This window comes from Phyllostomus discolor, chromosome 12, assembly GCF_004126475.2.
Source record: "Phyllostomus discolor isolate MPI-MPIP mPhyDis1 chromosome 12, mPhyDis1.pri.v3, whole genome shotgun sequence".
Lineage (NCBI taxonomy): Eukaryota > Metazoa > Chordata > Mammalia > Chiroptera > Phyllostomidae > Phyllostomus > Phyllostomus discolor.
In genome coordinates this window covers 11,723,968-11,749,508 of record NC_040914.2, presented here as the reverse complement: position 1 = coordinate 11,749,508, position 25,541 = coordinate 11,723,968, and the positions used below count along the sequence as shown (strand labels likewise).

The following is a 25,541-nucleotide window of genomic DNA, read 5'->3' as shown; positions in this document are numbered from 1 at the left end:
AGAGTGCCTGTCCTCCTATCTAGCAGCTATTGGGTCATAAAGAATGAAGATGATGTGGTCTTCACCTGCTACACAAATGGCCTCTCCATCCAGTGGCTGTTCAATGACATGAATCTGCCATTGACAAATAGAGTGAAGCTTACTGTAAATGGTGGAAGACTCACAATAGACCCAGTCAAGAAGGAAGATGCTGGGGTTTACAAGTGTATACCATAAAACCCCATCATGAGGGTTGAAAGTCAGACCATTGAACTGCAAGTGATATATAAGTGACCTTCCTTTCTTCTTCTTTGTTATTGAACTCTAAATTAAGTGTTTTTTTTTTTTTTTTGCATTATTATAAACATTTGTCTGCAGGTTAATAGTTCTGAAAAGATTTACATTATGTCAATAAAGACTAAAATATGTGAGCTGCCATTGTCCTTATTGTTCACTTAAGGTCACATTTCACACCAAACATGGCCTTGGTTTAGTTTCATTGGTACCATATCCACAGTAGAGTTAACATTATTTTCCTCAGATAATGAGCAGTGGTTGTATGATAGCCAATGGGAGCAAGTGATGAACTCACAGAATCTGAGCTCTGTCACTTCTCCATGCAAACATGGGAATGTATGTGGTCACAATTGTAGACAATGGGAATGGACAAGAGGAGACCCATGTGGGTAGCAACACTGATCTTAGTCTTTCTCTTAGATAGCTTTCAAAAGATTTCTAAAGTCTCCAGTATTGTTATTTATATGTCAATAAAACTATCTGATTAGTTTACTCCATTTCTGCCCTTTCTGTTAATAAGATATAATTGGAAAATTTGGTAATAAAGTGATGACTTTAGCTCCAATGTCCTAGTTCAGACAAATGCCATCGGAAGTAGAAATGAACCCATAGTTTATGAAGCTAAGTTTGGTTTCTTGGTCTCTTGGCATCTCCTGAAGAGAACAGCACTCAAAGCTAGAGAGGCTGCAGGTAAAGTGTGAGGGTGAAGCTCCTTAACCTCAAGTGACAAAACTGTCACCATGCATTCTGTAGAAAAACATTCATCAGAACAAACCAAATGGTGAAAGTCAGTTCCTGTGCTCTTAGGTAACTAATGGGGTCAAATCAGGTGACTCCAGCCATGATGTAGGATTAAGTGCACACTTTTTCCATAGGGATTAGGTTTGAAGAGAGGCAATTTTACTGTAGAGAAAAATGTAGTGTCTAAATGAAAAGCATAGCCTTCTGGGACATCAGATTCTGGCTCTGTTCAGGGACTCTCAGTAGTTTTGCACCTCTTTTTAAATTGCAATAAGTGATGGAGATGAAAACTGGGTCTTGGCTGAAAAAGATGTAGTTGTGTTTCCCTCTCCCATGCAGAAAACAGTTTTGTTATGAACCAGAGGCCTTCCTGTTCCTCAGAATCACTGACCTTTACACAGGTTCTTCCTGACTGCAGGCATCTGACCCCCACACTTTTAGAACATTTTCTTCTGGAACAGAATAAAAACTTGTAATTTCAGATTCTTTTATTGCCCATTTGAAATACACATGACTCTCCTTAAAATTTTCTTTCCAGTTTTACAATTCACAGTGTATATATCACAAAGGTCATATGCCCCTTTTAGGGAGCTGTTTTGTGTTGGGTGGGAATGTAGCCCAGCTGTTACTCAGAAAGGGCAGTTGAAAGTGAGGTCCGGCACACAGGAGCCACAGGAATGGATAAATTTTCCATGGTGAATCAAGTCTGCATTATACCTAGGCCACTATGCAGCTTGCTTTTGCTAAAACTCCCTCACCCTGAATTAAGGCAGTAAGTGCTTACTGTAACTTCCTAAAATCTGAGCTAAAACTTCCAAGTATGGAGTGTAACCAGTTCAACTGCTTTTCCCTATGATCTGTAACATCCTTCTTTTCAAAGTAATTAGCAACATTCTTTCCTTTCTTATATGTAAACAGTAATCACCTAGAGCAAACCTGTGCATAGTAATTAAGAACCATCCTCAATGCATTGTACCCAGAAAAGCAATAAAAGTCTGTCCAGGTAGGGGTCAGGACCCTTTCTCTCACTTAGAGAGAAATCATGCCATCCCTTTTCTCCACAGGATTTCTATAGTCCATGTGTATTTGTTCATAGCAGCCCCAGCACACATGGATTCTTCTGACCAGGATCCACATCAGCCCCTGACTTTAAATTTAGTTTTCCTGGTGCCTGTGTCTCATCTCTTTGGGAGGGTAGAAGATTAACTTGTGTGAGGACCTTTGAAAACATGAGGTAAAAAAGCAAACTGGGAAGATTTCATGAAACACTTTACATTTCTTTTGTGTAAAGCCAAATAGCAAACAGAGGTGTCTTTGATTCCTTCCTTTGTTCTTAAAATCTTCTCAGCCTTCTCTTTCAAAGATGTTGCATTCTGGCTCACTATACTAACACATGGTCTTTAAGAAAGTCTCTCTTGCATCTTTAAATTAGTTTGATGCATCTTTCACTCTGACAAAATCTCCTTGTAATTAGCAGATCTTTTCACCTCTCTCCTAGTGCCCATCCTTACCTTATTTTCAAATCATCCAATTTTTTAAAACTCTGGCTGCAATTTTCCAAGTAACTCTTTTCAGTTGTCCTGTCTTCCTTCTGAATTGGTGTCCACAGCCAAAGATGACCTGACTGCCCAGATTTCTCTCACGATGGATTTGCCTAGAAGTGGCCTTTGTCTTAGAATCTTATAGAAAGGGCAGGTGGGAAACTCTGTGGCTCTGTAGTGGCCTACCCAATAACAGTATTTGCATTGTACATACATTTTCACTCACCATCAAGAAAAGATTGCAGAAATTTAAAAATTATTCTGTCATGAACCCTAGAAAGTCTAGTAAACGTGCAGGTTCCTGTGACATAGCCCCTGCAGGCCTGCACTGGGAGACACTGTTTTGTGCCTCCTGTGACCTGGAACTCAGGGCACAAATCAATATTTTTTTCTTTGACTTCTTTGTTATATTTACAAAGTCCATGTGTCTACCTTTAGTGACTACAATCAGAACTTGGGAAACGGGAAATAAATAATCTTTTCTAGTCTACTTTTTAATCCCACCTGGGTCCTCTGAGGCATTTGACTGAATCCTCTGGTCAGAGGTGGATTGTGGATAGGCAGAGGTTTGCATATAGAGGGTGAAAAAGAAATAGGATCTGCTCAGAGTCCTAATGAGAAAGTATAAAACATATGGGATTTAGGTATTAGACATTGTGTGGATTAAAGAGGAGATAAGAAGGTAATGGAGGAGGGTTTTGTTAAGGAAGCTCAGGATGGGGCTGAGGCATACAAGTAAGGGTTTGATCTAGTGATGAGGGAGGGACTGCTGGAGCTGGTGCAGTTAAAAGAGGGCAGCCATTCTCCCAGTCTAGGATGGGTATGTGGGGAGAGACACAGGTTTGTCAGAAAGAGAGAGATTTTGAAAACTCAGATTAGTGTTCAAAGATTAGTATAAGAGAGAAAACAAGATGTACTAGGCAACAAATGTTATGAAATGGGAGACATGGGATAAGAATCAAGGGTGAGAAGAGATTAGCATCCTGTTGGGGACTAGGATTTTGAGGAGTGGTGAATGTTTGTAAGATGTGTAACATTATGAATACAGAAATTTTAGTCAGGAAAGGAGTTGGAGTGTGTGGTAGTCAGACTAGCAGAGGGGTGAAATGGAGCCTGGCAAAGGTGGGGAATGCAGGTCAGGCTTGAGGATGAGGACAAGACTGAAGGTCAATGGTGCCCAGTTTCTCTTTCAACCCAGTGGAAACATGTGGAGCAGGCTTCCAAAATGTGGTCTGAGGGCCATCATTTCAGCATGGCCTTGGAGAAGTGACAATAACTAAAACTCAATCCTATAACATGAGACATGCCACAGCTCAGTCAAGAAGTAAGCCATGTTTTAGGGGATTTGTGTGTAAGTAGGTTAACTAGGTGCCTGGGGAGATGCAAAAATAGTGGTTGTTGTTCTGTGTGGTTGGGAGGGGGAATTGAGGGCCAGAATGAACTCGGAGTAGAAATGTTGAGTTCTTTGTTGAAAGGGACAGTGAACTTCCTGTAATTCCATGGTGAAAGCTATGTGACAGGCTACTTGCTGAACCAGTAGGTCCTAATGTTCTCGGCTGCCAGCCCTTGTCTAATCCAGATTTATCACTTCTATTTTTGATGGACACTGATCTTCCTACTGGACCTTAATATCTGTGCATGCAATAGAACCCAAATCTGAGGAGATCCAGCTACCTTGTCATATTACAGCCCATATTTAGACAATCTGAATCCTGTGGGAGTTAAAAGCCAATCAGGAGTTATTGCATTATTGCTATAGAAAGCATGGCCTTGCCCTAAAGCCTAGAATTTTGAATGTCATTCTCTTATTAGGTCAAACCACAGGGTTCATAAAGCACCTTTCATTCTTCTAACATTAACTAAATGGAGATAGAAACAAAACATGACTTTTACTGTGGTGGGCACATTCAGCATAGCCCAAAATGTGTGGCAGATCCCTGAATGGTCACAGATGTGGATGTAATGCTTTGCATAAACTGCCCATTCTTGCAGCTGATCTTTTCCCTGGTGTCACTGGTATCACTAATGTCATTGTCTGAAAAGTATCAACATTAGGAGGCATTCACATTCTCACGTTCTCTTCTCTTCTAAAATATGCCCAGCCTTTGTCTCAGGTGAGTTGTGTTCTGCTTTCTTGACCTGTTTCTCTTTTTTTTCTTTTTTTTTTAATAAAGAACTCTTTTTTAAGATTTATTTATTTGTTTTTAGAGAGGGAATGGAGGAGGAGAGTGAGAGAGAAACATCAATGTGTGGTTGCTGGGGGCCGTGGCCTGCAACCCTGGCATGTGCCCTGGCTGGGAATCAATCCTTCGATACTTTGGTTCACAGCCCACGCTCAATCCACTGAGCTACACCAGCCAGGAACCCTGCCCTGTTTCATGGTGTTTAATAAAATATTTTTCTTCCTTTTAACCTTATTGAATGTATGTTTTACTTTAGCATAACTTCTCTATAACTAGCTAATCATGTGGTCTTACAAAAAGTCTTTATCCTTAACATATTTTTAAATATTCTCAATTTCCCTTATTTTGCTATTAAAAAAATTCCAGTAGTCTTGCCTCTCTTTTACTTGATGTTCACAGCAAGAGATGACCTGACTTCCCAGATCTTCCTGGGTCCCCAAGAGGCTCAAAGCAGCCTTTGCTCAGAATCCTAGAAGATGTACCAGAATGAAAGGGTGTATTTCAACATCACCTTGACTGTCAACAGTGTACTCATTCCATACATTTTCACTGCATCATCAAGAAACAAGATCACTGTGTAAATGTACCGTAATTTTTTGATCCATTTATGTACTGATGGGCACCTAGGTTGCTTCCAGCACTGAGCTATTGTAAATTGTGCTGCTATCAACATTGGGGTGCATATGGAATTCTATGCAGCAGAAAGAAAGAAGGAGCTCCTACCTTTGCAACAGCATAGATGGAGCTGGAAAGCATTATGCTAAGCAAAATAAGCCAGGCAATGAAAGACAAATACCATATGATCTCACCTTTAAAAGGAACGCAAACAACAAAACAAAGAAACAAGCAAATTATAGTCAAAAACACTGAAATATAGGACAGGCTGACAATAACCAGAGGGAAGAGGGGAGGGAATTTCAGGGGAGAATGGGAAGGGTTTACAACAACAAATTTAAAGGACACATGGGCAAAAACTAGGAGGGGGTGGAAATGGGAGGGAGATGGGGAGAAATGGGTGGGTGGGCTGGAGTGGGAGTAAAGAGCAGAAAACTGTACTTGAACAATGATTAAAATAAAATGAAAAAAGAAACAAGATCACAGAAATTATAAAAGATATTCTCTTATTTAACCTCAACAACTCTAGTAAACATGCAGGTTTCTGTTAAGTCAGCCACCCACAGGCATGTACTCAATGAGCCTCTCTCAAGCCCTCTTAAAGGTGCAGCTCTGGGCAGACATCACTGTCTTCATTCTTTGTTTTCTCTGTTCTCTTTGCAATTTCCACACACCTGTCCTTAAAGAGCCTGCATCCAGAATTAGGAAATGGGAAATAAATTTCTGCACTGTTTCTATTCATTTTCTGTTCCCTGTGACTTCTGGTATGGTAGACTGAGATCATTGGGGACCTGTTCAGAGGTGGATTGTGTGTAAGCAGAGGTGAACACAGAGCAAAGTCATGGAAAAATGGAGTCAGCCCAGAGTGACATGAGAAATTGTGAAGTCTGGGAGGTGAGACTATGTTAGGCATTTGTTTCAAGTGACCCTAATGGTGCCATATGGGAGGGCTTGTTTTGGAGGCTCAGGATAAAGGTGAATAATATGAGTGGGGGTCTGACCTACATGTTGAGCGAGGCTCCACTGGAACTCCTGCAGTGAAGTGAGGGTGCCATTCTCCCAGACTAGAAAGAGCATGAGTGTAAGACACAGAGCTGGGAAAAAAGATAATGTCTTGAGAACTCAGATTAGTTTGCTGACACTGGGACAAGTGGGAGCCCTTGTCTCGTGATCCAGGGTCTGTGTTTTTCCTGTTCGCACAGGTACCTGACCTGACAGAAACTCAGGATCCTCTATGCCTGGAATTGTTACTCCCAGTGGAGGAAAGAACAGACACTCACCTTATAAGAATCAGGGAAGACTTTTCATTCAAAAATATGTGTCTGTGGGGTACCTGATATTGTTCTGAAGACATCTGTCCAGGTCATGATGTCCTGGGGAGTGAGGGAAACTTCCTGTGCAGAATAGGCCAGGAGGACCCTGAATCTGTGCTTGCTTCCATCTCAGAGGGGCTGAGGGTTCTACAAGAACCTCTGTTCTCCTAACATAAAAACACACATGGCCATGGTTGAGTATTCACATGGAGATGCCCTAATTTCTAGGCCCTGTGGGAAGACAGAGGCACAGAAATGACTCGTATGCAGCATCCCAATATAGTGATGGAGGACACACAGCACATTTTTTTTGCTCAACCCTCCAGGCCATCACCCTCTTGAAAGGTCCTAGGCGAACTGTCACCAGGGCTTTTCTTTGAACACTTGAAAACAGAGAGCTTTGTCTGAAACAGCACATTCCCCTGGTGGGACAGTTCTGCTGACACTGGACTCACAGTACTCTCAATAATGCCTGCCTTTCCACTGGGCTGACCATGCACTGATCCTGGACCCTGGAAAGCCCTTGACATTGGTTGCAGTTTTAATTTTGTCCTCTAGGGGACAACATTGAGACACAAAGGAAATGAACACAGGCTTTGGTTAAGAAGATGTAGAAGTAGCGATCTAAGATGGCGTTGGAGTAGGAAGGAGCAGATTTGGCTTTCCTCTGCTTGGGGGAGAAAATCCTGACCAATCTATGGAGTAGAAAGGCAAGCAACCAACATATTTCAGCATTTTTGAAAACAGAGGACCAAGGATTGTGGCAGAACCAAAAGAACAAAGAACGGATCCTAAGGGGAGTGCTACAACAAGACAAAAAAGAATAGGTGGAGGAGGTGAACACCAGGATACCCACTGGAAGAGGAAACCCAACAACAAAGGAACCACTAACAGATAGCAGCAGAAGAAGGTGAAGGAGGGAGTAGTAACCACACAAACCTCAATCCAGGACTTATCTGGAAATACAACTAAACAGTAGAGACAGTACCCAATACAAACAATTGAACAAGATTTCTTTAAACCTTGTACACACAGAAGATCCAGCTTCAACACAACCTGCCCTCACCAGCACAGCAAAATGCAGAAGGTGGTGGACAGAGTGACCCACATTTAACCAGCTGGTGGGAAGGAACCACCAAAGAAAGACTCCACAACAATCAAAACCCAAAGGCAAACACAAAGCCAACTTAACAGACAGCCCAAGACCAGCGAGCGTCGGGGGTCAAGGAAACAGCACCACTGAAACTCACTGCTACTCTACTAAAGAAGTTCACATCATAAACCCAGGGAGCCAGAACAGATCAATATAAGAAGCTGAGGTGAACAAGAAGAGTCCCACAAACAATGGGAAGACAAAGAAATAATCCCCAAATGAAAGGAAAGGAGGAAGCCTCAAAAAGAATGCTGAATGAAACAGAGGCAATTCAACTATCAGATATTGAATTCAAAGCAGTGATTGTCAGGAAGCTCAATGAGCTCACAATGAGCTACGAGAGTCTACAGGGAAGCTACAATGAACTCAACGAAAACTACATCAGCATAAAAAAGGAAATAGAAACTCTCAACAAGGGCCAAGAGGAAATGAAGAATACAATTTCTGAACTGAAGAACACAGTAGAAGGAATGAAAAGCAGGATCGATGAAGCAGAAGATCGGATCAGCGAGCTAGAGGACAAAATAGAAGAAAACACCCAGAAAGAGCAAGAAAAGGAAAAGAGGCTCAGAAAAAATGAAGAGGGATTAAGAGAAATGCAAGACAATATGAAACGTAATAATATCCGCATAATAGGGATACCAGAAGGAGAAGAAGAAGAACAAGGGATAGAAAACCTAGTTGAACAAGTGATGATGGAAAACTTCCCTAATTTGATGAGACAAAAAGTCACACAAATACAGGAAACACAGAGAGTCCCAATCAGGAGGAACCCAAAGAGGCCCACCTCAAGACACATCGTAATTAAAATGGCAAAATTTCAAGACAAAGAGAGAATCTTAAAGGCAGCAAGGGAGAAAAAGGAAGTAACATACAAGGGGACCCCAATAAGGCTAACAGCTAACTTCTCAATGAAAACACTCCAAGCCAGAAGAGAATGGCAAGAAATAATCCATGTTATGAGAACCAGAGGCCTGCAACCACGACTACTTTACCCAGCAAGGCTCTCAATTAAGATAGAAGGCCAAATAAGAAGCTTCTCAGACAAAAGAAGTCTAAAAGAATACACCTCCACTAAACCAGCTCTGCAAGAGATGCTGAAGGGACTGCTTTAAGGAAAGAAAGGAAAAGAGAGAGTCAGAGAGGATCACACGTACATAAAAGGCAATGAATAAGTACCTATCAATAATAACCTTAAACGTAAATGGATGAAACGCTCCAATCAAAAGACACAGAATAGCTGATTGGATAAGAAAACATGACCCACACATATGCTGTCTACAAGAGACCCACCTCAGGATAAAAGATCTGCACAGGTTGAAAGTGAAGGGCTGGAAACAAATTTTCCAAGCAAATGGACAGGAAAAAAAAGCCGGGGTAGCAATACTCATATCTGACAAAATAGACTTCCAAAGAAGGTCCATAAGGAGAGACCCAGAAGGTCATTTCATAATACTCAAGGGAAGAATTCACCAAGAAGACATAAATATTGTAAATATATATGCACCCAACATAGGAGCACCCAAATACATAAAGAAAATCTTAGAGGACTTCAAGAAAGATATGGACAGCAACACAATTATTGTGGGGGATTTTAACACCCCTCTATCAAAAATGGACAGATCTTCCAAACAAAATATCAACAAAGATATTGAGGCATTGAACAATACCCTAGACGAACTGGGCTTTACTGATATTTACAGAACCCTCCATCCCAAAGAAGCTAAATACACATTTTTTTCAAATGTACATGGAACATTTCCAAAGATTGACCACATGATAGGACACAAAACAAGCCTCAACAATTTCAAAAAAATTGAAATCATACCAAGCAATTTCTCGGATCACAAGGGACTGAAACTAGAAACCAACCTCAAGGAAAAAAAAACCAAAACACTCAAATTCATGGAGATTAAACAGCATACTATTAAACAATGAATGGGTCAAGAATGATATTAGGGAAGAAATCAAACGGTTTTTGGAAACAAATGAAAATGAACTCACAACAACCCAAAATTTATGGGACACAGCCAAGGCAGTCCTGAGAGGGAAGATCATAGTGATACAGGCCCACCTAAAAAAGTTAAAAACATTTCAAACAAACAACCTAACCCTATGTCTACAAGAACTCGAGGAACAACAACAAAGACAGCCCAGAGCAAGCAGAAGGAAGGAAATAACCAAGATCAGAGCAGAATTAAATGACATAGAGACTAAAAGCACAATTCTAAGGATCAATGAATCCAAGAGTTAGTTCTTTGAAAAGATAAACAAAATCGACAAGCCTTAAGCAGACTCATCAAGAAAAAAAGAGAGAAAACCCAAATAAACACAATCAGAAATGAAAGAGGAGAGATTACAACAGATACCACAGAAATACAAAGGATTGTAACAAATTACTACAAAGAGCTGTATGCCAAGAAATTTGAAAACCTAGATGAAATGGACAAATTTCTAGAAAAATATAACCTCCCAAAACTCAACAAAATGGAAGCAGAAAGCCTGAACAATCCAATAACAGCAAAAGAAATTGAAGCAGTAATCAAAAAACTCCCAACACACAAAACCCCTGGACCAGATGGTTTCACAGGAGAATTCTACAAAGCATTTAAAGAAGAACTAACACCTATCCTTCACAGACTATTTCAAAAAATTCCAAAACATGGAAGACTCCCAAACTCTTTTTATGAGGCCAACATCATCTTAATTCCAAAACCAGATAAAGACACAACAAAGAAAGAAAACTACAGGCCAATATCGCTGATGAACATTGACGCTAAAATCCTCAACAAGATACTGGCAAACCACAACCAACAGTACATTAAGAAGATCATACACCATGACCAAGTGGGATTCATTCCAGGTATGCAAGGATGGTACAATATTCGCAAATCAATAAATGTAATACATCCCATAAACAAAACAAAGACAAAAACCACATGATCATATCAATAGATGCAGAAAAAGCATTTGATAAGGTACAGCACCCATTTATGATAAAAACACTCAGTAAAGTGGGGATAGAGGGAGCATTCCTCAACATAATAAAGGCCATATATGAGAAACCTACAGCCAACATTATACTCAATGGGCAAAAATTAAAATCTTTTCCACTAAGAACAGGAGCAAGACAAGGATGTCCACTTTCACCACTTCTATCAATATAGTACTGGAAGTTCTAGCCACAGCAATCAGACAAGAAAAAGAAATAAAAGGAATCCAAATCAGAAAGGAGGAAACAAAACTGTCACTGTTCGCACATGACATGATAGTGTACATAGAAAATCCTATAGACTCTACCAAAAAACTGCTTGACCTAATGAATGAATTTGGTAAAACAGCGGGATACAAAGTCAATATCCAGAAATCAAAGGCATTTCTGTACACCAACAATGAAACAGCAGAAGCAGAAATCAAGAAAAAAATTCCATTTGAAATAGCAAAAAGAAAAATAAAATACCTAGGAATAAACCTAACCAAAGAGGTAAAAGACCTGTATTCAGAAAACTACATAACACTGAGGAGAGAAATCAAGGAAGACACAAACAAATGGAAACATATACCGTGTTCATGGATTGGAAGAATTAATATCATTAAAATGTCCATACTACCAAAAGCAATTTACACATTCAATGCAATACCTATTAAAGTACCAATGACATATTTCACAGACATAGAACAAACACTTCAACAATTTATATGGAACCATAAACGACCCCGAATAGCTGCTGCAATTTTGAGAAAGAAGAGTAAAGTAGGAGGAATCACAATACCTGACACTAAACTATACTACAAGGCCACTGTAATCAAAACAGCCTGGTACTGGCATAAAAACAGGGACATGGACCAATGGAACAGAACAGAGAGCCCAGAAATAAACCCAAGCCTCTACGGTCAATTAATATTTGACAAAGGAAGCAGCAACATAAAATGGAATAAAAATAGCCTCTTCAACAAATGGTGTTGGGAGAACTGGACAGCTACGTGCAAAAAAATGAAACTCGAGCACCAACTTACGCCTTATACAAAAATAGATTCAAGGTGGATAAAAGACTTAAATATAAAACGTGACACCATTAAAGTCCTAGAAGAGAATGTAGGTAGGAAAATCTCAGATATTTTACACAGAAACTTTTTCACTGACTTGTCTCCTAGAGCAAGGGACATAAAGGAAAGAATAAACAAATGGGACCTCATCAAAATTAAAAGCTTTTGCACAGCTAAGGAAAACAGTATCAAAATAAAAAGAGAACCAACTGTATGGGAAAATATATTTGCCAATGATACCTCAGACAAGGGTTTAATCTCCAAAATATATAAAGAACTTACATGACTCTAAGAAGACAAGTAACCCAATTAAAAAATGGGCAAAGGACTTGAACAGACACTTCTCCAAGGAGGACATACAGAAAATCCAAAGACACATGAAATGATGCTCAATATTGCTAGCCATCAGAGAGATGCAGATTAAAACCACAATGAGATACCACTTCACACCAGTCAGAATGGCCATCATAAACAAAGCAACAAACAACAAGTGTTGGAGAGGTTGTGGAGAAAGGGGGTCCCTAGTGCACTGTTGGTGGGACTGCAGACTGGAACAATCACTATGGAAAGCAGCTTGGAACTTCCTCAGAAAACTAAAAATGGATCTGCCTTAGGACCCAGCAATTCCATTGCTGGGACTCTATCCTAAGAACACTAAAACACCAATACAAAAGAGCCTTTGCACCCCAATGTTCATAGCAGCACAATTTACAATAGCTAGGTGCTGGAAGCAACCTAGATGCCCATCAGTACATGAATGGATCAAAAAACTATGGTACATTTACACAATGGAATTCTATGCAGCAGAAAGAAAGAAGGAGCTCATACCCTTTGCAACAGCATGGATGGAGCTGGAAAGCATTATGCTAAGTGAAACAAGCCAGGCAGTGAAAGACAAATACCACATGATATCACCTTTAACAGGAATCTAAACAACAAAACAAAACAAAACAAAAAAACTAGCAAAATATAACCAAAGACACTGAAATAGGGGATAGCCTGACAGTGGCCAGAGGGGAGAGAAGAGGGAATTCCAGTGGGGAATGGGTAGGGATTACAGGAACAAATTTTGAGGACACATGGACAAAAACTAGGGGTGGGGGGTAATGGGGGGAAAGGGAGAGGGCTGGGTGGGTGGGCTGGAATGGGAGTAGGGGGGAGAAAACTGTACTTGAACAATGATTAAAATAAAAAAAAAGTTAAAAAAAAAAGAAGTAGCTTGATTTTCATCCCCTGCTTCAGTGGGTTTTTCTTGAGGCCTCCCTCCTGACTGCTCTGTCCCACTTGCTAGTTCTAAAGACTGTTAACAAATAGGGACTGTGTGGCAACCCTGAGAATCTTAGGGGGCCACATGGCAGGCCTGACAAGACTCTCAGGATATTCTGATCTGAAATTTCTATCTGGGCAGATCATGGCAGGTTGCCCCATCCCAGGCCTGTATTTTCCTTAGGCAAGTTCGATCTTCTGCTTGAGTAAGCCCTGATCCCTTTTTTTTTTTTTTTGCATCTTGGAGAGGATAACTTTGACAGATCACAAAGATTTCTTTTGGTGGACCAATGGAATGCACAGAATATGGAGCAAGTGTATGATAACACAGAACCTTTTATGTTATCTGGTCCTCTGAACACCTTCTCTCTATCTTGTAAATTTGAGTAATCCTGTACCCATCAATGTAAGAAGTATATTTGTCCCTTTTGACTTTTTTCCAATTCTGGATTTTTCCCTAATATTTTATCTATCACCTTCTTTTTTTTTTTTTTAGCAGAGAAGTTATTTTTTTAAGATTTTGTTTATTTATTTTTAGAGAGGGAAGGGAGGGAGAGAGAGAGAGAGAGAGAGAGAGAGAGAGAGAGAGAGAGAGAGAGAGAGAGAGAGAGAGGGAGAGAAACATCAATGTGCGGTTGCTGGGGGTTCTGGCCTGCAACCCAGGAATGTACCCTGGCTGGGAATCGAACCTGGGACACTTTGGATCCCAGCCCACACTCAATATCTCTCACCTTCTAATGGATTCTATGCATTATTTTCACTTTGTACTTTGATTATAATGTACAAAACAAGCTGCAAAATTGCCTTTCTTCAAAGGATTTGAGCCTTTCTCCCATGCATATGAGGTCAGATTTGCTCAGATAAACCCATTGCATTGCTTTCAGGTTTGAAAGTTTCTTATTTTGATAGGGCCTGGGAGTACCTCCTCCCTCAGGGGTTTCTGTGCTGCTCTCTTTCCTTTGCCTGGCATCATCCATGGGAAAGTCTGCTGACCACAAGAAAGCCTCTCAGGAAGAAATCAGAGGTTGTTCCACAAACAACAGCACAAAGACGGATCCCATAAACAAGAATGGAAAGACATGAAATTCCTTGGAGGACCAGGAAACCCACAGGCACCTGACCTTTCCCCAAAGTTCTTTCTTCCTGGGACACACAGGACATGTCCCACTTCACACCCAAAAATTGCAGGACCTACTTATAATTCTGGCTTTGAATCTTTGTTCCTGGAATCAAAATACAGTTGGTGACAACCTGAGATAGAAGAAGGGTCCTCTGTGAATATCACAATGGTTGGCCTCTTTCACTGCTAAATTCATCTCTGTGACCTTCCTGCTGGGAGGGAATAAAACCTTCTCAGAGCATTTGAAAACATGAAGAAGACTGGACTCCCTCCTGAGTTTCTCTGTCACAAACAGAAATGATCCCTATATTCTGAGAGCAGCTAGGACTCTCTGTTGTCTGTTGAGAGACCACAGACCAAGACACAGCGAAAGTCAATTCTGGCATGAGTGGGTCCTCCTCTCAGGGGTAAATGTGCCCCCATTAGCCTTGCTATTACAAGTATACCCTACAGGGCAGGAAGATCTACATCTCCTAAGAACTTGTGAGATGCACAGCCTCTGACCCACTGCAGCCCCTTCAGAATCTGCAATTTAACAGAATATGGAGAATTTTCCTGTGGACAGGCTCAAACTCCACATCAAGACATCTCATTTTGAATGGACACACACATTACTGGAACAGCTGCTGAAGATGCATTTATTTTTTTTAAGTTTCACCTGGGCATTGTGATGTTCATTAAGTTTTACAGGTGATCTGATTAACAGCTTGGATGATATGCTTGTGACTGGTTTTTCTGACTTAGCTTCAGAACACATGCTCTAAAGGCAAAGGTCAAATGTGATAGAGAGAGGGCTGTGGGAAAGGCTAGTGTGCCACTCACAGGAAGTTCTTGGGAATGTCTGAAATCCTGACAACCTTGTCTAGTGCTTTCCAAACACAGCATGAGAGAGTGTGTGTGTGTGTGTGTGTGTGTGTGTGTGCATGTGTGCATGTCTGTGGTATTGAGAAACTTCAGGAGGTACCAGGGAACCAAAATGTAAGAGAAAACTACTGGTCAGTAGGGACTGAGGTGGCAAAATGAGGGCAGGGAGTCAGAGGTTCTGAGCACTGACTTCACCCCAAGTCCACATGAGAAGAATAGTGAAAATTCCCCAGAATACAGGTCAACACACAGGGAGGACATACAGCAGATTCCATCATTCGGGAAAGAGATACCCGTGAGCCTTACAGAACCTCAGACTTTTCTCGAAGAGGCAGCCACAGAACAGACAACATATGCCATGGAATCCCTGTCAATCACTACCCACAGAGGACTTGTTCACTGGCAAAAGCTCCTGGTGGCTCGTTAATTAGGAGGAAATTTCTTTGGGTAGACTAAGGATCTCACACAGAGACTGGTTGGGATCTTCTGAAGAGACCAGTGCTCTGAGAAAAGAGGGAAGGCTTCTGTTTGGACCTGAGGGTGAAGGAGAAAGGAACAGAGTGGGATCAGGAACTGGGCCAGAAAAAGGAATATCTCATAAACTGGAAGTGGTGAGACGTAGGAAAACCTCAATTGGTGCTCTTTTCCTGTTATGCATCATTGAGTATGAATGATAAATTCTGATAATAATAACAATTATTTATGTCATTTCCTAGAAACACTAGAAAAAAACTTAAAAGGGGGTGCTAGGCCATGTCTTTACTACCACCCTGAGAAATGCTCAAATGTACCCTACATGGTACACCCCTGAGAATACACATTCATTCCCCTCCATGTTCTTGCAGCCTGTTGATGTCCCTGGAGGTACAAGATCCAACAGGGCCTGGCTTTATTTGAGCCCATGTTTAGGAGGAGAGAGAGAAAAGGAAAGATCTAGATGTTATGTGAGGTATGCACAAGACACATGGGAAGAAAGAAGTCAAGACAGAGAATCTTTAGAGAAGGTTGTCAGTAAAGTGTCTTCCAAAAACTGCCTCTGAGTGGAAGAAGAAGTCTGAGCATAATGAGGGAGTGGGCAAGAAAACACCTAAAGATTGTTTGGAACCAAAAATGTAACAGTTTCAGAGGTGCTGAAATAATGGAGGCCATGCTGTAGACGGTGACTCTGGGAGACACACACTCACCTGTAGACCAAGGCTGAGAAATAAAGAGACCTTCTCAGGATTCAGAGCCTCATCTCTCCATCACAATATATACCTATAAACATAGATCTTTTCTTTCTTCTTTCCTAAGTTCACTCTTCAACTTCTTCTACCAGTGCACCACAGCTCAACTCGTTGTTGTGTCCACCTATACTGCTGAAGGGGAGGCTGCACTTCTACCTCTCCACAATACGCCTAATGATGTTATAGCCTTCATATGGTACAGGGGACAAAGCACCGACAGATATTGTATGATTACATTTCTTATGACATACTTAATAGATGATATAAAAGGTCCTGCATACAGCAGACAAGAGAAAATAAACCTGATGGATCCTTGCTGATAGACAATGTGACAATGAATGAATGATACAAGAATGTACACCGTGGTATTCTACATTACAAATGTAATAAAAAAAAATTGGATTGGTGCGGCTTATCATATATGGTGAGTGATTGCTTTCTGACCACTGGGTGCTGGGTGGGGTGGATTCTACTTCATATACAGGACAGACATCCCTGCATTCTGCTTCCATTTCTCCACATTTTGTTTCAGGTTGGATTTTATGTAGACAAATTTCTTAAGCTATCAGTTCCTTTACCAACTTGCACCCCTGTGGACAGTCACTATAAAGTCACTATAAACAGAAGGATCATTGTTATGGAAGTTACTCTGAAGAGCTAATGCCATCTCAGTTCAGCCCCCTGAGCACCTGCCTATGAACTTGACCTTGAGAATGATTTTGATGTTCTAGATCAAAGCATGCTCTGGAAGGCCCCGTGCAATTCTTACAGAGCTCAGTTCAGAAATCCCTCCCCAGAACCTTGTCCCAGGGATCTTGAATCCAGGGACTGTGTTTGGGCTGTGCCAAGTTGTCTTTAAGCTCCTGGGAAAGGCTGAGTATGAAACAGTTCAATGGGTGCCCAAGACACCAAAATTCTGAGCTTGTCACCAGTCAGGACTCAGGCGCAAGAACCACATTTTGTCAAAAATGGAGTTTGGTATCAACTGAGTCTGTGTGTGAACACAGAAAATCTCCTTGTGTATAACCACCTGCTCTGGGGTTTTTAGAAAGGTTCAGAAGAAGGTCAGCATCCTCAGAAAGAAACTGAGAAAAAGAGGTGCTTCTGGAAGCTCCTTATTCACCAGGGATCAGCCCAGAGGATTCTCTCTTGGAGTCGATCAATAACAGATGGCCCTTATATGAAAGCTCTTCTGTCCCTGATTAAGGTCAGATGCTGTAATATTGTACAGTTTGTACACTCAAAATTTATCAGCCAAACACTCCTTGAGAATAAACTGAGGCTCCTGAAGATACAGTCACTACAGCAGAGCCACATAGACCATGAGAAACTGATCAGAGCCTCTAAAGGACTGTCTTTGGCCTTAGATTTAATTCCTCTAATTTACAGACCATAGGATGGTGTCTTTGGATTTTTAAACCAATGAATCAGTGCAGATTCTTTTGTCTTAGGCATCCTCATCTCACAGGAATATCTTCTGGCCTGTGTAGTGACAAAAAGGAGGAATAAAGTATTTTTACTCTAGAACAAACTACCTGCAGTAACAATCAGAATCACTCACTGCACAGGTCTTCCCCTCACATAACCTATCCACACCTCTGGGAACTGGACTTCACATCACTTACTTATTTGCTTCTTGTTTTGGTAGAGTCATCCCAAGCAGGTATAAAGAAAGGACTTTGCCTTCTCACTCCCCACTCTATGCCTGAAACAAACTTGGGGACAACATTAACAAAGAATCCGTTGTGATGAATTAGGAAGAAAGAAATGGTGAATGAATAAATGGATGAATGAATGAATGAATGAATGACCCAAAATCACTTCAGAGCCTGGATCCTAGATTCAGAGTTCTTTTAATTTTTGCGATGTGGGACAAGCTTTCTTTGCCTGCAGGAACCAAGACCATCATCTCAAATCAGTTTATTTTCTCTAATAAAAGTCCTTCTGCAATTGCTCTTAGGGCCTGATCTGCTAATAATAATTTTCACATACAGAAGAATTCTAAGTTTTTTCCAAATTAATATCATATAGCCACCTAACACTTATTGCCCATATGGTCCAGGAATTTAGCAAGTCCATGACAACATTTGCTATAAGACACTTGTTTTGCATTTGCACCTATCCTTAACTGCCCTCAGGGGAGAGATGATGACTTTAATGATCAAGGACAGAGAACTTGATTCTGCTGCCTTAATGAACTTCTGCCTGTCCTTTTTTTCCTCTTCTCTAAATCACTTCTTAGGTTTTGCTCTATCATTTTTGGCTCACTGACCCATTTTGCTCATTGACTAATTTGGGTCTCACTCAACTCAAAAGACCTGACCCATTTTTGGCCCAGAGACCTGAGTAATCAATATACCACTGGCTTTCCTCTGGACTCTATGTGTTAATCTGTAAAAAATCCAGCATCTGGGATGTCTTGGAAAGTAGTGCCTCATGAAAACACACTTCAGCTGGGTGATAGGTGTCTGTACAGCTGCAAGGAAACACTTCTTGTCAACCAGGCAGTCATGTGGTCAGTGAAGAACCAGAATTACAGGGGTGTATCTGACTCCCAGTCTTATGTCTCTCCATAACCAAACACTGATACTTAAATGACACCTGGGGAAGTCTGTACTTTCCCCCAGACATATAGCTAATGGTCGTACATTCTCTGAGCAACCAGATTCCCATGCATTTTCTAGTGATGCACAGACCTCCTGGGTTCTTTCAAAGACTCAAGTTGACTGAGATGTGAGAGGAGCCAACTCTGGCTGAAGAAGCTGTTGGAGAAAGGAAAGATATTACAAAGGGCAAGTTTTATTCTCTTACCTACAGAGCAAAGTTAACCATACCCAACATCACATGCAACTAAGTCAACCTGGAGAATTTTGACTTTCATTTTTGTAAATAATAGTGGTGTTGAGCATTTATTCTGTGACTTTTGACCTGTTACATATATTCTCTGGAGAAACGTCTATTGAAGTGTTTTGTTCATTTTTAAGTCAGTTTATATGTGGCTTTGCAGTGGCTGTTGAGTTGTAGAAGATTTTTGTATATTCTAGACATTAACCTTTTATTTTCTGTATGATTGGCAAATAATTTTCTCAAATTCCATAGGTCAGCTTTCAACCTGTTGTATATTTTGGTGAAGAAAACATTTTAATTTTGACAAAATTCAAATTGCTTGTTTTTTACCTTTTTTCTTAGTGTTATATTCATAAAATTATTCCCAAACCAATGTCAGCAGGCTTCCCTATACTTTTCTAAGTATTTTATGCTTTTGGGTCTAACCTTTAGATTTTGATCTATTTGATTGAATTTTTGTTTGTGAGATCAGACAATGACCCATGTCACTTGCCTGGCTGTCAATATCACTGTGCAACATATTTGTTGGAAAGACTGTGTTTTTTTATTGAACAGTCTTTACTTCCCAATAAATTATTTAACAAAAGCTAAATGCCTTTCCCCTTACCATAAACTTGCTTGGCTCCAGAGATGGACAAAGTGGTAAGACTACCTTCCACAACTAGGGTAAAGTTTACATAAGGAGTAGGATATATTTTGTGAGGGGGGGGGTGGGGAGTCTTAGTAAAAGGTCAGTAAAAGCTCAAGAGAGAAAAATTCTATCTTATGATGAGGTTATAGGACATATGGGCTGGGAAGAGGTTTTGTGAGCTGCTAACACAGATGACTCAGGGAATATATTCCCTGGGAATGTAATTATATATGGTCAGAATGGAGCTGCAGCTGTCTCCTTACATAAGTTCACCTAAACTTAGACAATTACCCTTCTCCAAATGTCAGGAATGTACTCTGGTAACCCTTACTTAAGTCATTATGGGCTGTGAGTGGTTGAGATCTAGTAAGTAGCATGGTTCCATGTGTAAAATCCATCTTAATCAGTCACATTCCCCATTCCTCCACAGAGCCTGAATTAGTGGTCTCCCTCAATGCTAGTAGCACCACAGTCACAGAGAATAAGGATTATGTGGTAATCACCTGCAAAACAAACACACTCTCCATTCACTGGTTGTTCAATGGCATGAATCTGCATTTCAATGAGCACATGAAGGTGTCAACGGTCCACAAAGACTCACCATAGACCCTGTGAAGAGGGAAGATGCTGGGATTTACAAGTGTGATGTTTCCAACCCCATCACATCTACTGCAAGTTTGCTTGTTGTGCTGCATGTGCAGCTGGATGATAATCATTTGTTGACATAAGTTATTAAATTCTAAATAGAATATTTTGCAGCACTATAATAGATTCTTTGAAGGTGAATAGTTCTTAAAATATTTGCATTAAATCAATAAACACTCAAAAGTGTAAGCAGACATTGTCATTATTGTTGAATTAAGGTCATATTTCAGACAACTCTCATCTCAGGCTGGTCTCATTTTTACCATGTCCACAGTGGAGGTGACATTGTGTCCTTCAGAGGATGAGCACTGGTCCTGTGATAACCAGTGGGAGCAGGTGATGAGCTCACAGAATCTGAGCTTTGTTCTTCTTTATGTAAACATGTGGAGGGCACCTGGACACTGTTGTAGACAATGGGAATAGACAAGAAGACAATCCTGTGAGTAGCAACACTGATCTTTGCTTTTCCCTTTCCTTCAAAAGGTTTATAAACCTTCATTATTCTTATTTATGTGTCAATAAAATTACTTTCATAAGTTCAATATGGTTCTGCTTTTTTGTTAATAATAAATAATTGGAAGTTTTGGTAATAAAACCAACACTTTAGCTTATATTTCCTAGTTTAGACCAATGCCATGTAATTAGAAATGACCTCCCACCTTATGAAACTAAGTATTACCTGTTTTGTCTTTGTTATCTCTTGGAGAAGAGGACACCACCCAGACCTACAAAGAATGCAGGTAAATTCTCAGGGTGAAGCTTTATAACCTCGAGTGACTGTTAAAAACTTTCATCTTATGTTTTATGGAAGAAAACCTCATCAGAGAAAAATATGTGGTGAAAGTCAGTTCTTCTGCACTTAAGTAACTAATGAGGCCAAATCAGGTGTCACTAGCCAAGTCCTCCCTGACCCCATCTGCTCCTTTCTAGGTCTCACTCAAATGTCACAGAGACATGGATATTTCCCCTGACCATCTTACATAAGAAAGTAACTGCCCAAATCATCTACTCTTTATCTACTGTTTCCCACCTTGTTCATCTTTACAGCACTTATCACCATCAGGAAAGCTTTAGAAGGTCTCTCTTGGACTTCATCATTCAACTTCTTCACCCAGTGGGCTCTCATTTCTACTCTGATTTTTCTATAGGTCCCTCCCTCAGGCCAGGCTTTGTAGCCTCAAACAATTCACAGTGTGAACTCAACCTCTCTGCAGTATGTCAGATCATGGGAAGTGATTGGCAAAGCCACTCAAGCTCTTAACTTTACAATTTTAGCCTTTCAAATACACTTTCACCCAGCCTTACCTCTACTCTAGTGTCAGTCCAGACCCAAATGACTGGGCAGGTAACTATTCTATTGCAGGGAGATCCTCTTCCCAATTCCACTACATGTGGTGGGCTTTCTTCAATCACCCTAGCTATCCTCTAGGGTCCAGAGCACAGACCCTGGGCCAGACTTCATAGAGACCTCTCCACAGAAACAAGCAATAGCCTGCTTTGGATTTAAAGATATTTCCTTAATTGTTATGTTCTTATTTATTATTCTATCTACTTCATTGGATGCTATGCAAACAGACTGTTAGAGAAGTTTTTTTGAATAACACATATTTTCAATGTATAATGATATTTCCATTAATTAGTATGGAAGAAGGCAAGCAATTCATCGATTGTACATACCTAGTGTTTTTAAACCTAATGTGCACACTTGGTTCATGAAGCTTCTTCTTCTTATAGAAATGTTTGATATTTTTTTTGTAGTGTGAACAATAAAACCTGTTCCATGGCAGCCACAATCATTCTCATTAGAATCATATAACTACTCAAATCATATATGTGCACATCAATATTATGTATGTCACTGACTCATCCTTTAGATATGTTATTGTTAGATGTAGGCAGGCCTAGGAGAAGTGAAAATCAGCAGGTGAGAAAACGGCACTGTTGGAAGCTGCCTGCAGACCCTGCCCAGGAAAATTAATGTCTGTTGTTGGCTTATCAGGCATAACAGGATGCAGCTTTCACCCAGCAACCAGCTCTAGCCAATCAGACTCTAATACCCCATACAAAGTTTTCTGCATTTAAAAACCCTGATCTAAGAACAACGGAGGGAGTCCCAACGTCCCTTAATAGGCTCCACATTGCCCCATGAGTTCCAACTTCCCTCAGTTCGCTCTACTTTCCCCTACAAGTTCCTACCTCCTTTGGTTGACTCCCCAACCTCCATTGGTTGGCTTCACTTACCCTCACAAGTCCCTTTCTCCCTTGATTGGCTCCACAACCTCCCTTGGTTGGCCCCACTTTCCTCTTAACCTTCCTCAGTTGACTCCACTTTCCCTCTTATTCCCTGCTAATACACCCTACTCTCCTTAGCTCACTGTGTTTGTCTGTGTTCTTGAGTGACTCTGATCTACCAGTTATTAATAGATTTAGCAAAAATAACATCGTTTTAGTCATTAAAAATATTGCCCATTAATGAACTAGAAATTGGGTTAGTTTTTGTTATATTTTAATTTATGTGAGCAAATTAAGTGAAGGAATTATTATAAACCAATTCCATTTATTTCCAGATTATGTGGACTTATAGAGATCTATACAGAGGGACACCACCTATGACCTGATTGTTTAATTTTAAAACTAATTAACATTCTGAGAATACTATGATGGTCTCAGGGCTTTCTAATTTCTCAGGAAAAATTCAAGAAAAAGTTAAAATATAGAGAATAGAAATCTCATGAAATAGTGATCAAATTGTGAAATCCGTAGAGGAATCATTTAGGAATATGATGCTAAGATTGGAGATATATTTGGATCATATATGTACAATTGATGATTATAGATCCAATCTGTGGCTGGATGACTTGGCATTGTATTGTCTGCAGGAGTTGAGAATGGAGTTCTCTGGAAGTCCCAGAGTCAACTAACCAAGTGGCATGAGTTTGAGGCTATGGAAAGATAAGATGAAACTGTACAGCTGCAGGATCACATTGCTCATGAAACTCAAACTAACATGGCTGAAAAAAAAAAGACTTTAAATTGTTAGTTTAAATGTTCTGGGGGGAAAATTGGAGACAAGTCAGGAACTGAATAAGGGTCTGGAGCAATTTATTGGAGAACAAGAAACTTGGCATGAACTCGTGGGGCTTGGTATCACTAAATGTTGCACTGATAAAGCAACCTTTTGTTTGAAAAAGCTTATGATGACTTTCTGACACAGTTATACTGTTAGCAGTGCAATGAAGTTAAATATACCATAGGTGGACTTGGAAACACTGAACTTTTAAGAAAGTATTTTAAAGTAACATTGAAACTGAACAACAGTAATCTGAAAACTTTGTTTGGACTACACATGTGGGCCAGCCATATTGCTTCTAATTTAAAAGCAAGTGCAAAACCAAAAAGTACAACATAAAATATGCTGAAAGGACAGCTAATCAAATAAGCAGAGTTTATCATTTTGCAGGTAAGAAGGAACCCACTTTCTTCAGGCAGTCAAAGACATGTTGGAAACAGCAGATACCAAGTCTTAAGGTTTCAAAACCTCTTTCAAATTATATTTCACAACTGCTCAATCAAACTCATTGGCCTGTGACTTATTTAGTAAGCACCTAGCACTATTTATATGCTAATTTTATGTTTAGGTAATTGTAAAGATGCTGTTCGTGTAAAGTGAGAACAGCCTTGTACTGCTAAGCTAAAAGACAGGGAAAGTTCATTAAAGAAAGGTTACGGGGGTGGGGGAGTGTTATCAATTGTACATCATTCTTCTCAAATCACAGTCATATAACAGCTTTTAAACTATAGCCTGATGTAAAGGATACTTCATAAGTATCCTCTTAAAATCATATGAGAAAACAACCTTTAAAATATTTTGAAATGCATAAATAAATAAATAAATACTATTTTAGCCAGGACACAGGTATGAAAATGCAAAAATCATTAATACAACCTTTATATTAAGTCAAATATATTCATTCATAACACTAAGTTTTTGTTAATTTTTAGAGAAGAATTTTAAAGTTTGTATTTGAAAGGAAAAATATTTTTTAAAATGATGGAAAGGCAGGAGCTTCTCCCATCAGTGAACCTTTTAGTTGCTGTTATTTAAAACATTTTTTTTGCACTTATGGCCAAGAAGGATGTGTAAATATCCTCATGTTGTCTCCTCAAAAAAACATAAGAAGGGTAACAAGCAATCTTAGAACAAAAAACAACCAAAAATGCCAGAAAATCAAAGTCTATGGAAGTCTAACAAACAAGGAGAACAGAGAACCACCCAAAAACTAGGGAGACTGCAGGTGTGGTATGGTGAAGCTTCCTAACATCAAGTGGTTGTTAAAATTCCCATCTTGTTCCAAAGCGTGCAGAAGGAAGAAAATAATCAAGATCAGAAAAGAAATAAATGACATAGAAACTAAAAGACAAATCCAAAAGATCAGTAAATCCAGGAGCTGGTTCTTTCAAAAGACAAACAAAATCAACAAACCTTTAACTAAGCTCATCAACAAAAAAAGACATATGACCCTAATAAATAAAACAAGAAATGAAACTGCTGAAATTACAACCAATACAGAAATGCAGAGGATCATATGAAAATACTATGGACAAAAGCTTTCCCACTAAGATCAGGAACAAGTGCATATGTTTTAACAATTTCTCTCCAACAGAGTGTTGGAATTCTAGCCACAGTGTTCCTACAGGAAAAAGAAATAAAAAGTATCCAAATTGGAAAAGAGGAAGTAAATTTGTCCATGTTTGTAGATGACACGATAGTGTACATAGAAAACCCTATGAATTCCACCAATAAAATACTGAATCAAATAAATGAATTTGTGAAAATATCAAGATGCAAATGCAACATTCATAAAACAAAGACACTTTTGTATACCAACTATAAAATATCAGAAATAGAAATTAGAAAAAAATATTCCATTTACTACAGCAAAAAGAAAAATAAAATACTCAAGAATGAATTTAACCACACAAGTAAAAACCTGTACTCAGAAATGTGTATAACACTGAAGAAAAAGTTAAGGAAGACACAAATACCTGGAGGCATATACCATCTTCATGGAC

The 25,541-nt window shown here is 39.8% G+C and overlaps 1 pseudogene; it reads left to right on the top strand.

The window, feature by feature from the left end:
• Positions 1–23,248: 23,248 nt before the first annotated feature.
• Positions 23,249–23,995, top strand: LOC114511401 (annotated as a pseudogene).
• The last annotated feature ends 1,546 nt before the right edge of the window (positions 23,996–25,541 follow it).